At 42.2% G+C, this 12,877-nt stretch overlaps 1 long non-coding RNA gene across 1 annotated transcript; it reads right to left on the reverse strand.

Annotated features, from left to right (window-relative positions):
- Window positions 1-341: 341 nt before the first annotated feature.
- On the reverse strand, window positions 342-3,535 carry LOC137871203 (uncharacterized). The gene is made up of 3 exons (XR_011102786.1): window positions 3,114-3,535; window positions 2,226-2,413; window positions 342-902 (listed from the first exon to the last, which is right to left on the reverse strand). It is a non-coding gene; the product is annotated as an uncharacterized lncRNA (long non-coding RNA).
- Window positions 3,536-12,877: the final 9,342 nt, after the last annotated feature.

Genomic DNA, 12,877 nt, shown 5'->3' on the forward strand with positions numbered 1-12,877 from the left:
AATGAATCTTTCTGTATGTTGTACAGGCGAATGATAATTGGACTACCTTCTTCTTTACAGTTACATCTCAGGCGTTGTACCACAGATGAAGCAGTGTCACTTGATACCAGCATCATTTTGTATTTTATCTACTTAAAACTCCCAGGAAAAAAACTTTGTACAGAAACACTTTTTTTGGAAAACCAACCACAGCTGCCTCATCGTTTCCTCTTTAGCCAGCCGATGATCACCGGTAGGGTTTGTCTATCTAGCAGCTTAATTGTCTTGTGTCTCCCCCCCCACCCACAGCCACTCCTCCCCTGTGTAACACTGTTTAAATAAAGGATTGTTATACTCTGAAACCTGTTGGTCACATCATTTATTCATTCATTCATGGCTTTGTTTATTGATATAAACTTAAATCCTGCTTGTTAATGTTCATAAAACTAGTGTCTAGTATTTTCTGCTCAGGTTGACTATAATAATGAAACGTAAGGGTGCAGTTATACAAAAATGATCATGTCAGGGTAACAGTTTCTCAAACTTTGTGCCAAGCTTTGACGAGGATAAAAATAAATGCAGCTCGAGAAAAGCCTTTCGCTCCGTATAGACGATAAAGAAGATCACAGAATTCTTGATGACTTCCAGATTTACCTGAGAGTTTTAAAAACACACATATTTCCATATCTTTGAAAGCAACGATTGTCTTTACAGCATCCATCATTTTTTAAAAGCAGCTTCATCATGTCCCTCCCTGCTGGTGTTAACGTCGGCCTCTGTAGAGATCCTCTCAGACGTCTGGTCTGTCTTCTGTCAGGTGTGAGTGTGCGTCCCGACGCTCCTTGTCCTCTGGTGTGTACTTCCGTCTGTCTGCCTGTAGATGTCCCTTCTGTCTTGCGGACACCTCGACAGATCAGCCTCTACTGTGGTGGACGAAAGGAAGAAAAAAGAAAAACAGTCTAGAGGTGAACTGAGGAAGGGGAACCGGTTGGAGGAGGACATTTTAAATTGACTCCTCATCTTATTGATGACCTCATCAATATGATGACCATGGCTAAGTGGAGAGCAGGGCTGGCTTTCAATCAGAGAGTCAGAGGTTTGATTCCCACTAGTCTCATGTCCTTGAGCAACACACTTAACCCCCAAAATTGCTCCCATAGCTGTGCCTACGGTGTGTAGATAGATACTCAATTGTAAGTTGCTTTGGATAAAAGCGTCTGCTGAATGACTGTAATGTGAATGTAATCATCCCCAAATCAATATTGCAGTAATTTGTAATCACGAATTGGGGCTAATCTAAAGTCTACGTCTAAGTCTACTTTTCACTTTTATATATCCAGCAATAGTGGAAGCAGATGATGAAAGTGGACTCCTAATCTTCCTTGGATGTGTCCACGGTGAAGTGTGTCAGTATTTTATGTCAAAGCAAAGCACAGAGGTAAGATTCGCCCATCAAAACTCTTGTTATCAGAGCGCACACACACACACACACACACACACACACACACACACACACACACACACACACACACACACACACACAGATGAAAGAAAAGCAATTTTCTCCAATGTGTTCATGCTTTGAGGGCATTAAAATCTGCAGTAGCCCCCCCCCCCCCGTTAACACACATTTATGTACGACCACATACACACAAACCAGGCCAGTATAACTAATCGGCTCAGTGATCAGTATCTTCACAGTCAAAGTTAGTTTCATCCTGAAAACGTCACTTTGCTAACTTTTTTGTTTTGTTTTGTTTTTTTTGGAGCCTATTTCGGATGCTTTTCATTATTTATAGAGTGGAGCTTGGTTCCGGGGCCCTGAGACATTTCTTCTACCTGGGAGCAACACGAGCTGTCAGGTGTTGTTCAAAAGACGATGTGAATACGAGACTTCTACAAGACGTAGTTGGTTGTCTGCGTGTGGCTGCAGATACAATGGCGCCCCTCCATGTTCCTCTGCGGATGTTGGCATGGCATCAGAATATGTTCTTGACTCTGGCGTGGTGTGTAGTGGTAGCCACGGCGATTGGTGGCATGCAATATTAACCTCCCCTTTTGGAGTACATTTTTATGCATAAATCCTTACAATGTGGTGATGCGCGTTTGTATTTATAGTACGGCCCTGGAGGGAGACGTGTCCCTTTGGTGTCCATTTAGCTGCACAGCATCGTGAATGTAACATAGCAAGAGGTGTGGATCATGGGCTGGACATGCAAAGTTAATGACATGCCCATGTGTCCTACCCTGTCTGAGTTTCCAGCTGAGGTAGATAATCAGCTGCAGCAGCAGCAGACAGACGCACAGAAACAGCAGCAGGCCAAACAGCCAGAGAGGAAGACAGCCGTCTGTCCCTCTGTCTGTCTGCAGGACGGTCTGCCGGAGGAGCAGAGCCAAGTCGGCCCAGGGGCCGCTCAGCACCTCCATAGCGCTCCTGCATGGGAGGAAGCAAACGGAGGAGAGAGGAAGTCAGGGTCGATGTTATGATGCGATACCTGAGGCACAATCAGGTAACACTTCAGTGAGCATTCATTTAGTGACGCGAAGGTGAGCAGTGTAACACAGATTGTTAAATAATGAAAAGACTAAGAGCGTAGCGCACGTGTTCCTTTGAAAACCTTTGGATAATGCAGCTGTAGTAGTTTCACATTATTGTTCAATTAAGTGTAGAAAGATCTAGGTGTCATCGTTATTATGTTGATAAAGAGAATAATTCATGTCCTCCAGGTAGGAAATGTGAAAAACATTATCAGATTATTGGCTTTCAGTGGTGATGACACATATTTTATGTTCTCTAAACTGTGATATAAGACATTTTAACGACGTCATTTACATTTTTGTTGAAGTCACCAAACATCAGAAAGCAGTTCATATTCACCATATTACCCAACCCTAATAAAACAACACATTTTCAGAACAAAGCACTGTCTCGGTGGTTGTTCTAGTTTTTGTTAAAGGTGAAGTCGTTTGTGTCATTTTCTTGATGTTTGAAGGGATCAGAAATAGAAAACAAACAAACACATTCATACTGGTGCAGGGTCACAGTGTCCTAAAACAAACCACTGCACTAGGTACACCATTTTGATCTATTAAAGGCACAGCAGCTGTTCAGATAGTTCAAAACATCTACTTACAGTTTTCAGGTTCCCCTGGATTGAATGGATGTCGGTGGAAGCGACTTGCAGATGGATGCCAAATGTTACCAGTGAGCTAATGCATAGTCGTCCTGACAGTTTCCTCTGCTGATGTGAAGTCGTCTTCAGTAGCCGGGAGTTGAGTAGAGGGGTCGAAGGTGACGTTTTTGAGATGGGAGTTCGCAAAATGTCAGTCGGTGTCAGTGTGTCACATCAGGTTTCCCTGCTGAAGGTATAGGGAGATAACCCAAAGAATAACTCCTCAGGGAGAAGAGAGAGTCGGTTCAGTCCAGAGGTAAACGTTGTGATTCTCTCTCCATCTCTTCTTTTATGTCTTTCTTTCTTTTGAATCCGTCTCTTTGAGTCTCTTTCCCTCCCGTCACTCTCTCTGGCTCTCATTGGCAGAAATACCACCTCTGTTGTTGTCGATGACGAGATGAACTTTGCTCGGTTCCAACAGTCAAACCTTGTGATTGCTAAGAAGATTAGCAATGCTGGCCAGGTCTGTGTGTGTGTGTGTGTGTGTGTGTGTGTTCTTTGTGTATATGCGTGTGTGAGATACATGTGTGTGTGAGTGTAGTGCTGGGGCCTGACTGCAGGTTTCAGTGTCCTCAAAACAGGAAAATGTGGAAAAAACGAATACTTTTTTGTCCTTTGTGTGCATTGGGGCCTCGAGTAATGTTTCATTGAGCATTAGACCTTTGTGCTCACTGTGTCATAAAACACACACACACACACACACACACACACACACACACACTGTTTCCTTTCTAATTTCTCTTATCTTCCTCCATCTTTTCTTTTGTCTATTCTCTGTCTTCCTTTGTCTTTATTTCCACCAACAGACACTAATACCTTTCTGATCAGTGGCAGCATTGATTCATTTAAAACAGGAACTGATGACATCGACCTCGACTGCACTGATACAACACAATGGAGAATGGAAGTGCAATATTTCCTCTCCTCTTAGCTCTGTTTTGGTCTCCACCAGCATTTCACTTTTCATGTTTTGTTTTGCTTACAGTAGCGTCTTTGAGAGACTATAACAAAGGAATATAAAAGGTAATTTATCAGGTATTAATTAAAAGGTCATTGAGATTTCTTGGCATTTTTGTCAATTTTAACTTTGATATTTGCAGGCTTTGTAGTTCCATCACTTCCTGTCAGCGCTGCTTTATTATCATAGAGATCCATCAGAGAACAGATGCACACCACTAATGACTGAATTTATAAAAAAGAAAAAGATCTTTTTTTGATGTGGGCGTAGTCATAAATAAACAGTTAAGAATATCTGAGGAGACAGATTTAGGTTACTTTGTTTCAACTTTACCCAGCTGTCAAGCTAACAGGCAAACCATCTCAATGTTAAGATGTGTCTCTAAAACTCTCTAGATACTGACGCACTACTGGTCAGACCAGATGTTTGTAAGGCAGAAATATAGTTTTTTCATTCACTGGTCAGTTTTGAGATTTTGGGCTACTTTGCATCCATAACGTCTTCTTTCAGACTAGTGGATAGAAAATCTAAAATACAGTTTATTTTACTACACTTTCTCTATTTGTGTCTGTAAATTTTGTCTAAATTCAGCAGAAAATAGCATGAGATAATGCCTCATTTGCTTATTTAAACATAAAAGTCCAGTAAACTATTGATAGAAAAAAAAAAGAATTGCCTGACTTTAAGTAATCAACTGGATAAGCCTCATGGTAATATCTGTTCAAATGTGAACCTTATACACCTGGGGGTGTCTCTCCTTAACAACATAACCAGCTGGCAGTAAACCAGAAGCAGGTTGCGTTTACTCTACGAGTCCTCTGGAACGTCTGTGTTATATTTGCAGCGAACGCGTCTTTGTTCTCACTCGGGAAAGCAGAACGTGTCCCTGCTCTCCGGGTAGTCTGACACTCGCTCGCTCACATCTCAGCATCAGTACTCTTGTCGTGTGGAGACTCATTTAAGCACACCGGTAATCTTTCCTCAGGGGAGAAGAAGAAGAAGCAGGCTTCAGGTGATAAAATCACAAGCTTAATTTGGCTGCGGTTGGTGAGAAGCGTTGGCCAAAGTGATTAATGTTGTCATCAGCGTCGATAGAATTGATCAGCTTCGTTGTTTCCCCTGATTGATCAGGACATAATGGGTTCGTTCTTGGAGAGGAAGTGTATGTGTGTTTCAGGCTTCTTTGTGTCTACGTGCCTGAGTGTTTGTTTTCTAATTGACTGGTGCACAATGGAGCTGTTTCTCTCTCTCTCTGCGTGTGTGTGTGTGTGTGTGTGTGTGTGTGTGTGTGTGTGTGTGTGTGTTTCTGTGTTCAAAGAAATAATTAGCCAGGGATCAGTATTCTTGTAGGGGTGTGTGTGTGTGTGTGTGTGTGTGTGTGTGTGTGTGTGTGTGTGTCCGTCCGCTCTCTTATTGATCCATTTGTGGAAGCTTGTGAGAGAAAGCTGGTGGTGTTGATGTAGATTTTGAATCTAATTTTATTTCATTTAATTTGTATTACAAAAATAATTAAATCAATACAATGGCAAAGTAAAATAGATAAAATGAATAAGAAGCACACAATAGAGACTGTGCAAATGTTATTATTAAAAAATGAATACCAACAGTATTTATTATTTATTAAACGTGGCTGGTGAAGTATTTGCGTGTCTCTTGCTGGAAGAAGAAGTGAAACTCTAGTTTAAAATCTCCTCTGAGCAGCAGATACTCCGGGTGAATGTTTCCTCCAGATCAGATTGGACCGCTCCCCTGATGCCCGGGAGGAATTCTGGATCATTTAGCAAGCTTGAAAAAAAAAAGAAAATGTGGCTTGTTTTGGGGTTCTCTGCAGCACCACTGTATTTTTTTTAATCAGGCTAACAATCCCATTTGTTTGCTTTCTCTCTCGTTATCTCTCATGTTCTCATGTGTACCGTCGCTGCCAAAGCACTCATGGAGGATGAGCCTCAATTCCACTGCGTGGTTCAGATCGTCTCGACTCGACCCCGGCTCACTTTCGGTCCCGGCTCCTTTTCTCTATGTCGTTTCACACTACAGACAGTGCGACACTCGCTGAACCCTTGAATTCAATAACTCCACCTTCTTGTTCCGGCTCAGCCCGCTTGGACCCTCGACCGAGGTGGCACCAAAAAAAAGTACCAGACGCTATCCACAACTCAAGCTCATGGAAAACCAAAAGAGCGAGCTGAGTACAGAAGCGCCGTGCCATGCAGTGGAAATGTGGCATTAGGAAGATTTGACGAAAATGGACCATGCTTATCGTTTACTGATAAACTTGTGCAGAACAAAATGACTCAATAGAAGCAGATAGGAAGCTGCTGCATCAGGGTTTTGTGTCAGTGAAGTTGTGGGATAGTGATGGAGATCATGCTTTTGATGTCAACCTCCTGAGTTTCTCATACATTCTGCCTCATCCCTCTGTGTGTGTCTGCTGGCATGGTTACCAGGCAGCATCCACTTTGATAAGCGTTGTTTGTGTGTGTGTGTGTGTGTGTGTGTGTGTGTGTGTGTGTGTGTTTGTGTGGTCTGATGTGTGGGTGGGTGCTTGTCTGTGTACGTCCTCGGTGCTGTGGGAACGGATCCTGTGTTTCATTGATTGTACGCTGAGATGAAACGACCTCTCTGCCTCTTTCTCATGATACCAAGGCTGTCTAATTGATAGGAAACAAGTAAAGAGAAATCTCCTTCCCACAAGCATATCTGTCATAAGATGGGACGATTCACAAGCCTTTCTGACTTGGGTTATGTTAGATGTCTGTTTGATTGATTTTTGTTTGTTATATACCGCTTCCAAAACCACTAATGCACGTAAATTGCTCCAAACATAATCTGTTTAATAATCATTTCTAAAATGCTGTTTAGAAATCACAGTTACAGTTGTTTGGTCTCAGCACATGCACACGATAGATGTTTTTTTCCACGCAGATTATGTAGAAATGTTATTTGTTCCTTTTGCAGACTCTTTCCGCCTGTAATTGACTTGCTGAGTGCGACAATACGCTGCCGGGAAAGTTCTGTGTTTGAGCTTTTAAGTGCAAATGAGTCCCATGTTTAGTAGCTTAAGTAATGTAGTTCATGCCCCTGGCTGTTGTTCCAATAAATAGTGTAGTTATTTAGATTTCCTTTTTTGAACCAAGTATTTATTTCTCATGAGACATTAGTAAAAACTGAAGTGAGGTATTTTGGTTAACAGTCTGTCTGTCTCATCTAATTGTCCAACTATTTAACTGTTGAGCTGAAACAACTATTGATCAATCGATTAGTCTGTAACTATTTTGATTGAATGCATTGATCATTTCCATCTTTTTAAGAAAAAATGCAAAACTATAGCTACTTTTCTCTATATATATATGTGTGTGTGTGTGTGTGTGTGTGTGTGTGTGTGTGTGTATAAATGTGTATATATATAAATATATATATCAGTGGCAGGCCGTGTATTTTTTACCTGGGCCTTCAGTGCTACTGCAGTTGAATCACCTCCTAATAATATTGTGATGCCAGCATGACGAGATGCTTCGTCATTAACGGACAATGCATAAAGTCAAAATCAATGTAATTAACACAATGACATGAACAAACTCACAAGAACCAGTCACATATATTTATATGACAACAAAGCAGGTAGAAAAACATAAAACCCAAATATTACGTTTCAACAGGCCTCTGCACATTCCAGCAAAACTGCGGCGTTGAAACACGCATTCCACCACACACTCAAATATTATTCACATCAGAGGGAACAATATTAACCATATCAGGAAAACGACACAATAGAAAAATGAACACAGTATTAGTAACGCTACTGCAGATGTAAGCAGTTCACTTACCAAAGCTGCTGTTCACTATTTAAAGACAAAGTCCATCCTGCTTTCTTTGGGCTGAAAATGTCCGCTCCACAGAGGCAGTAGATTTTGGGATTGTCACCGCCAAACATGCCAAAATGCTAAAAATGTAATGTCACGTAAAAACTTCTTACATATCTTTAAACTTGAACTCTTACTGCTACAAAATTCTGCTAGCTAGTTTCACAACAGTCAGACTAGCCCACTGAGCAATCAAGCTGCACGTTAATGATGACGTACTTGTAGGCCAGCTAGAAACTCTGACATGTCAAAGAATACGCCCAACATGGCAAACTAAAGATCTGATTGGTTGAAGACTGTGACAATCAACAATATCGTTACATTTACTCAAACTGCAAAGGGATTCACTTGTAATTCTGAAGGCCTCGGGCAGATTGTTTTACCTAGAGACAGCATAGGGGCGAAATCTGATTGGATAAAAGCTCTACTTTATGTATACACACGCATACATATGTATATATGTATGCGTGTGTACATGTACCCTTATGTAAACACTAGAAAAAACACAGTGTCTAAATATACACTCTAATTATATTTGACCTCAACAGACCTCTCTTCTCTCCATGTATCTATTCTTTGATTCAAGCAATTAATTTACACCCAGCCATTCATTTTGTAAATTCACTTTTCCTAATTCATTTTCATCTCCTAACTTAATATCATCTGTTTTCTCTGGAGGAGCGTCTCCTGGGTTTTGGACTGGGCCTGGTTTATGTCCTCCTCCTGCTGCAAACTTTAATAGATTCCCCTCCTGGGTTGTGTGTATGAATCTCGTGTATTCGAGCTAACGCTCCAGCAGCTAAAGTTAAACATCGTCGCTTTTATTGAAAGATGAAGGAGACACTTCTCTGTATCTTCTAACGCACAGGCTCCTGGTCGGTCTGTCATACACCTGTACACAAACAGATCGCTGAAGCGCAGATGTTGCAAAGAGAGCACCACACGTCTGGTCGCGTGTTGCTTCGCATTCACGCTCGGTACAAGTCATGATAGGAGATGTTGGAGATGGAGTGATCTCCTGCAGGGAGACGGCAAATGGAAAGAGAGACGGGTTCTCAGAAAATGATGGTGGAACATGCAGCGGAACAAAATGTTCCGATGTTATTCTTAATCAGCATTGATATGTGAATTTGCTCGACCAAGCTGGAGTCAGGCTGTCGCGACAGTTTGTGTGTGTGTGTGTGTGTGTGTGTGTGTGTGTGTGTGTGTGTGTGTGTGTGTGTGTGTGTGTGTGTGTGTGTGAGAGAGAGTGAGTGTGTTGGTATACATGCCGGGGATGGACCTGGAGCAGATGATGATGATAAAAACGGACCGGAAGTGGAAATTTGGGTTTCTCTCTCTCTCTCTCTCTCTCTCTCTCTCTCTCTCTCTCTCTCTCTCTCTCCTCCTTGTTTTCCTTCCAGTTGTCATAGCAGCCTCTTGGCCTTTTTAGCATAAGTTACATCGGGGGTCGCCGATGATGCTCATTGCCATCGTTACCGGGGCTTTTGTTAATGAGAGTTGCTGCTTCCGGCGTTCTGTGAAATGTGTGACATTTACCTACAATCGCTGACACCCTTCTGGAGTGTGCATTCACTAAGATAATAACCTGCAGTACAGCCGCTGTCAGTAAAGGCCTCAGGGATGTAAGGTGGATTATCTCTCTCTCTTTCTGTAGCAACAATTCATTTTAGTTCAGGGAAATACGTACGTATGTGTGTATGTTTGTATTATTTAAGTATTTGGGAGCATTCAGCAGCTGCACTGCAGCGATCGGTGGTTTTGCAGGACCACATCCATCAGCCATCAGTGACTGGGAGGACATTTTGAATGACTTTGTTGTTTCATACCAGTAAACCTGCTCGTTATCTCGGCATGAAGCACACATTGACAGTGTTTTTGTAGTAACTCCCACTGCCAGAAGCAAAACGGTCCGCACAGGAGTTTGTAAATGTTAGTTCATCTAGAGAGCAAATGAAACCAAGCTGTCTGTCCAGCTGGTTAGCTATCTAGCTATCACCAAGTTGGTGGTTCTTGATTTAATTTATGATTATTATTTTTTGATACCCCATAGTTAAAATTGCTGTGCGGACCAGTGTCTCTTAAATGTTCAAATAGACATTTCTTAGATAAATTGATCACATATTACGAATCTAATTGGTTAATTTCTCGCCTTAAAAATGATTGAAACTCAACAACAGCTTTTAATGAAGCCTGAAAACTGTTTCTTTGGCAAGTGAAGGATGATACGCTGGCAACGCCGAGCAAAGTAATTGCACTTCCGCACAGAAACAGAGTAAGGTGACACAATGTGGAAGCACCCTATAGTTCAGGCAGAGAGTTGGGTGAGTTGCTCCATGTTGTCTCGGCTGTCAACTTTCTTTCTTCACCAGAAACTTTTGGAAAAGGAAACGAACGGTCCACACTGGATGTTGTCTCCGTCAGCTATCTCGGTGTTTCCAGCGGTGATTACATTTTTGAGGAAGTGAACATGAGCTCCAGTGTAACCAAAGAGCCTCAAATTGCTTCTGCGTCATTCAGTACAGAGAGTGATAGTGAAGATATTACAGAGAGAAAATGTCATGCGCCTCCTTTTTTCTTGCTGTCGAGCCATCAAACTACATGAAAGAAAGTAGATTTCATTTCAACACCTGGAGATGGTATATTCTATATATATATATATATATATATATATATATATATATATATTAGACATATCTGTTGATCTCTACGGTAATTAGTAGCTCACTGAGCAAAAGAAGATGTTTATCGTTGTGTTTGTTTCGCCAATGTTGTTGCAACTCTTCCTGGTTGCTTAAAAGCCACGTCGGTTCCTAAATGAAGTAATCTAGAGAGAGTCGTTCATTCTTTGATCTCCTGGTATTTACTGTAGCTTTGATCAAAAGTATCTCTCATCCCAAACTTGTTACATTTCCAAGTGGGTGCTGCAAACAGATGAAATCCTACCTCTCTCAGTCTCTTAGCACCTTTTCACCAGTTTACATGTTAGTATTTAGTGATCAGAATTAATAAATCTATAAGGACAAGTTGTTGTTTTTTTTTGTACCTGTTGCTGTCATGGTCTGTAGTACAGCATCTCTTTGTCTCACTTTTCACACTAGACTGTATGCGCACTGTTGTCTGGGCTGTGTCTGCCTATTTTCTGTAGAGCTTAAATAAGGAAAGAGCAGCTTGGCGAGATGGCGAATTTTCAGAAAAATGGAAAACAACAGTGAGGAGAGTGAGCGGTCAGAGAAAGACGAGCAGCGAGTGAGAGGAAGCATAAAATCAGTCAGTTCTTCTGAGGTGTTCTTGGTTTTCCTCCCCACAAGCACTCGCACATTCAGTACAGTACACACAGTTCATTACCGCTCTGCCGCTCTCTCTCTCTCTCTCTCTCTCTCTCTCTCTCTCTCTCTCTCTCTCTCTCTCTCTCTCTCTCTCTCTCTCTCTGACAGACATCCGCATCCTGGTGCTGGAATTGTAAAGCTGAATCATGAAGGACAGGGACAAAACACAGACAGATAATGCCAAATGAAATGAAACGGTAATGGTTCATTAGCTTGCAGTCAGTGAGATATGAGATCGACGGGTCTGAGGGTGAGGGAAAATCAGGAAATCTCCTCTACATTAATGCGTTCATAATTGGTAATGGTAGAGAAGAAGTGTGTGTTTAGGGAGAGGAGAGCTGCTGAGAGACTAATAGTGAGAAAGAAAAAAAAAATGAGAAAGGATGGTGGGTGGAAGTGTGAGACAGAGGGAGAGGAAAAAGTGATGAAAGTGAAGAAAGCAAGCACGGCAAACAGGCAGAGAAATACTTGGCATTGTATCTCGTGTTAATTAAATGTATCACATTGACAGTCAGGGAGATTGGGAGGAACAGACAGGGACAGAGGTGGTGGTGGTGGTGGTGGGGGGGTGCAGCAGAAACTGTTAAAAATTATAATTAACCGTTAATTAAGAGGTTGTTCAAAGAGAGATGGATTGACAGGGACGAGTCAGCTGAGGAATATCGAGGAAAGAGATGACGGGGAAGCATAAGCAGTAGAGAGAGACCTGGTGGGCGGATGTGACAGAGAGAGAGAGAGAGAGAGAGAGAGAGAGAGAGAGAGAGGAGAGAGAGAGCGAGAGAGAGAGAGAGAGAGAGAGAGAGAGAGAGAGCGCAGCTGGAAGTCAGGAAAGTGGACCGGAGGGGAAGAGAAAAAGGGGAGACAGTGCACCTGTATATCTCTTGCATAATTTAATTTCAGCGAAGCCAGTTTATATTGAATTAAACCTGAGAGAGACGGAAGACAAGGTGAGGAACAAAGGTGAGGACAGAGAATAATGAAGCAGATGGAGAGGCCGACACACAGAGCGGGGGGGGGGGGGGGGGGGGGGATTCTGTTGCCATGCCAACGAATTTAGCATCAGGGCTGACAGGGCTGTTGCATAAGAGTGGCCAGTAGCATCCTTTATTATGTTTACACACACAAGCATGCAAACAGCCAAACAGCGAGGGTCCTCATCAGCCAGTCACTGCTGCGTGTGTGTGTGTGTGTGTGTGTGTGTGTGTGTGTGTGTGTGTGTGTGTGTGTGTATTGAAACAGTGTCCACACACACACACACACACACACACACTCCCACACTCCCAGCAGAGATGAAGTTAAAATTTCATAACACAGGTTTCATCCTCTAATCTCCAGTTCCTGGTCACAGATCTACTGCTGTAATCCCCGTGATTAATTACAGTCATGGTGGAGATAAACAGCATTAATATTCCAGCTGGAAATGCGAAACATTTCAGGTTCACAGTATCGCCTCTCGGCAGAGAAGAGGATGAGCCGGTGTCTTAAATGAAAAACAATGAGCTGATATGAGAAACATAAATTTTATTCAAAATGACTTTGTCTGAAAGCCTGTCGATGACATGATGCAGGGCGGTA

This window comes from Cebidichthys violaceus, unplaced genomic scaffold (genome assembly GCF_023349555.1).
Source record: "Cebidichthys violaceus isolate CVI_PGR_0920_01 unplaced genomic scaffold, fCebVio1.0.p SCAF_14, whole genome shotgun sequence".
Classification (NCBI taxonomy): domain Eukaryota; kingdom Metazoa; phylum Chordata; class Actinopteri; order Perciformes; family Stichaeidae; genus Cebidichthys; species Cebidichthys violaceus.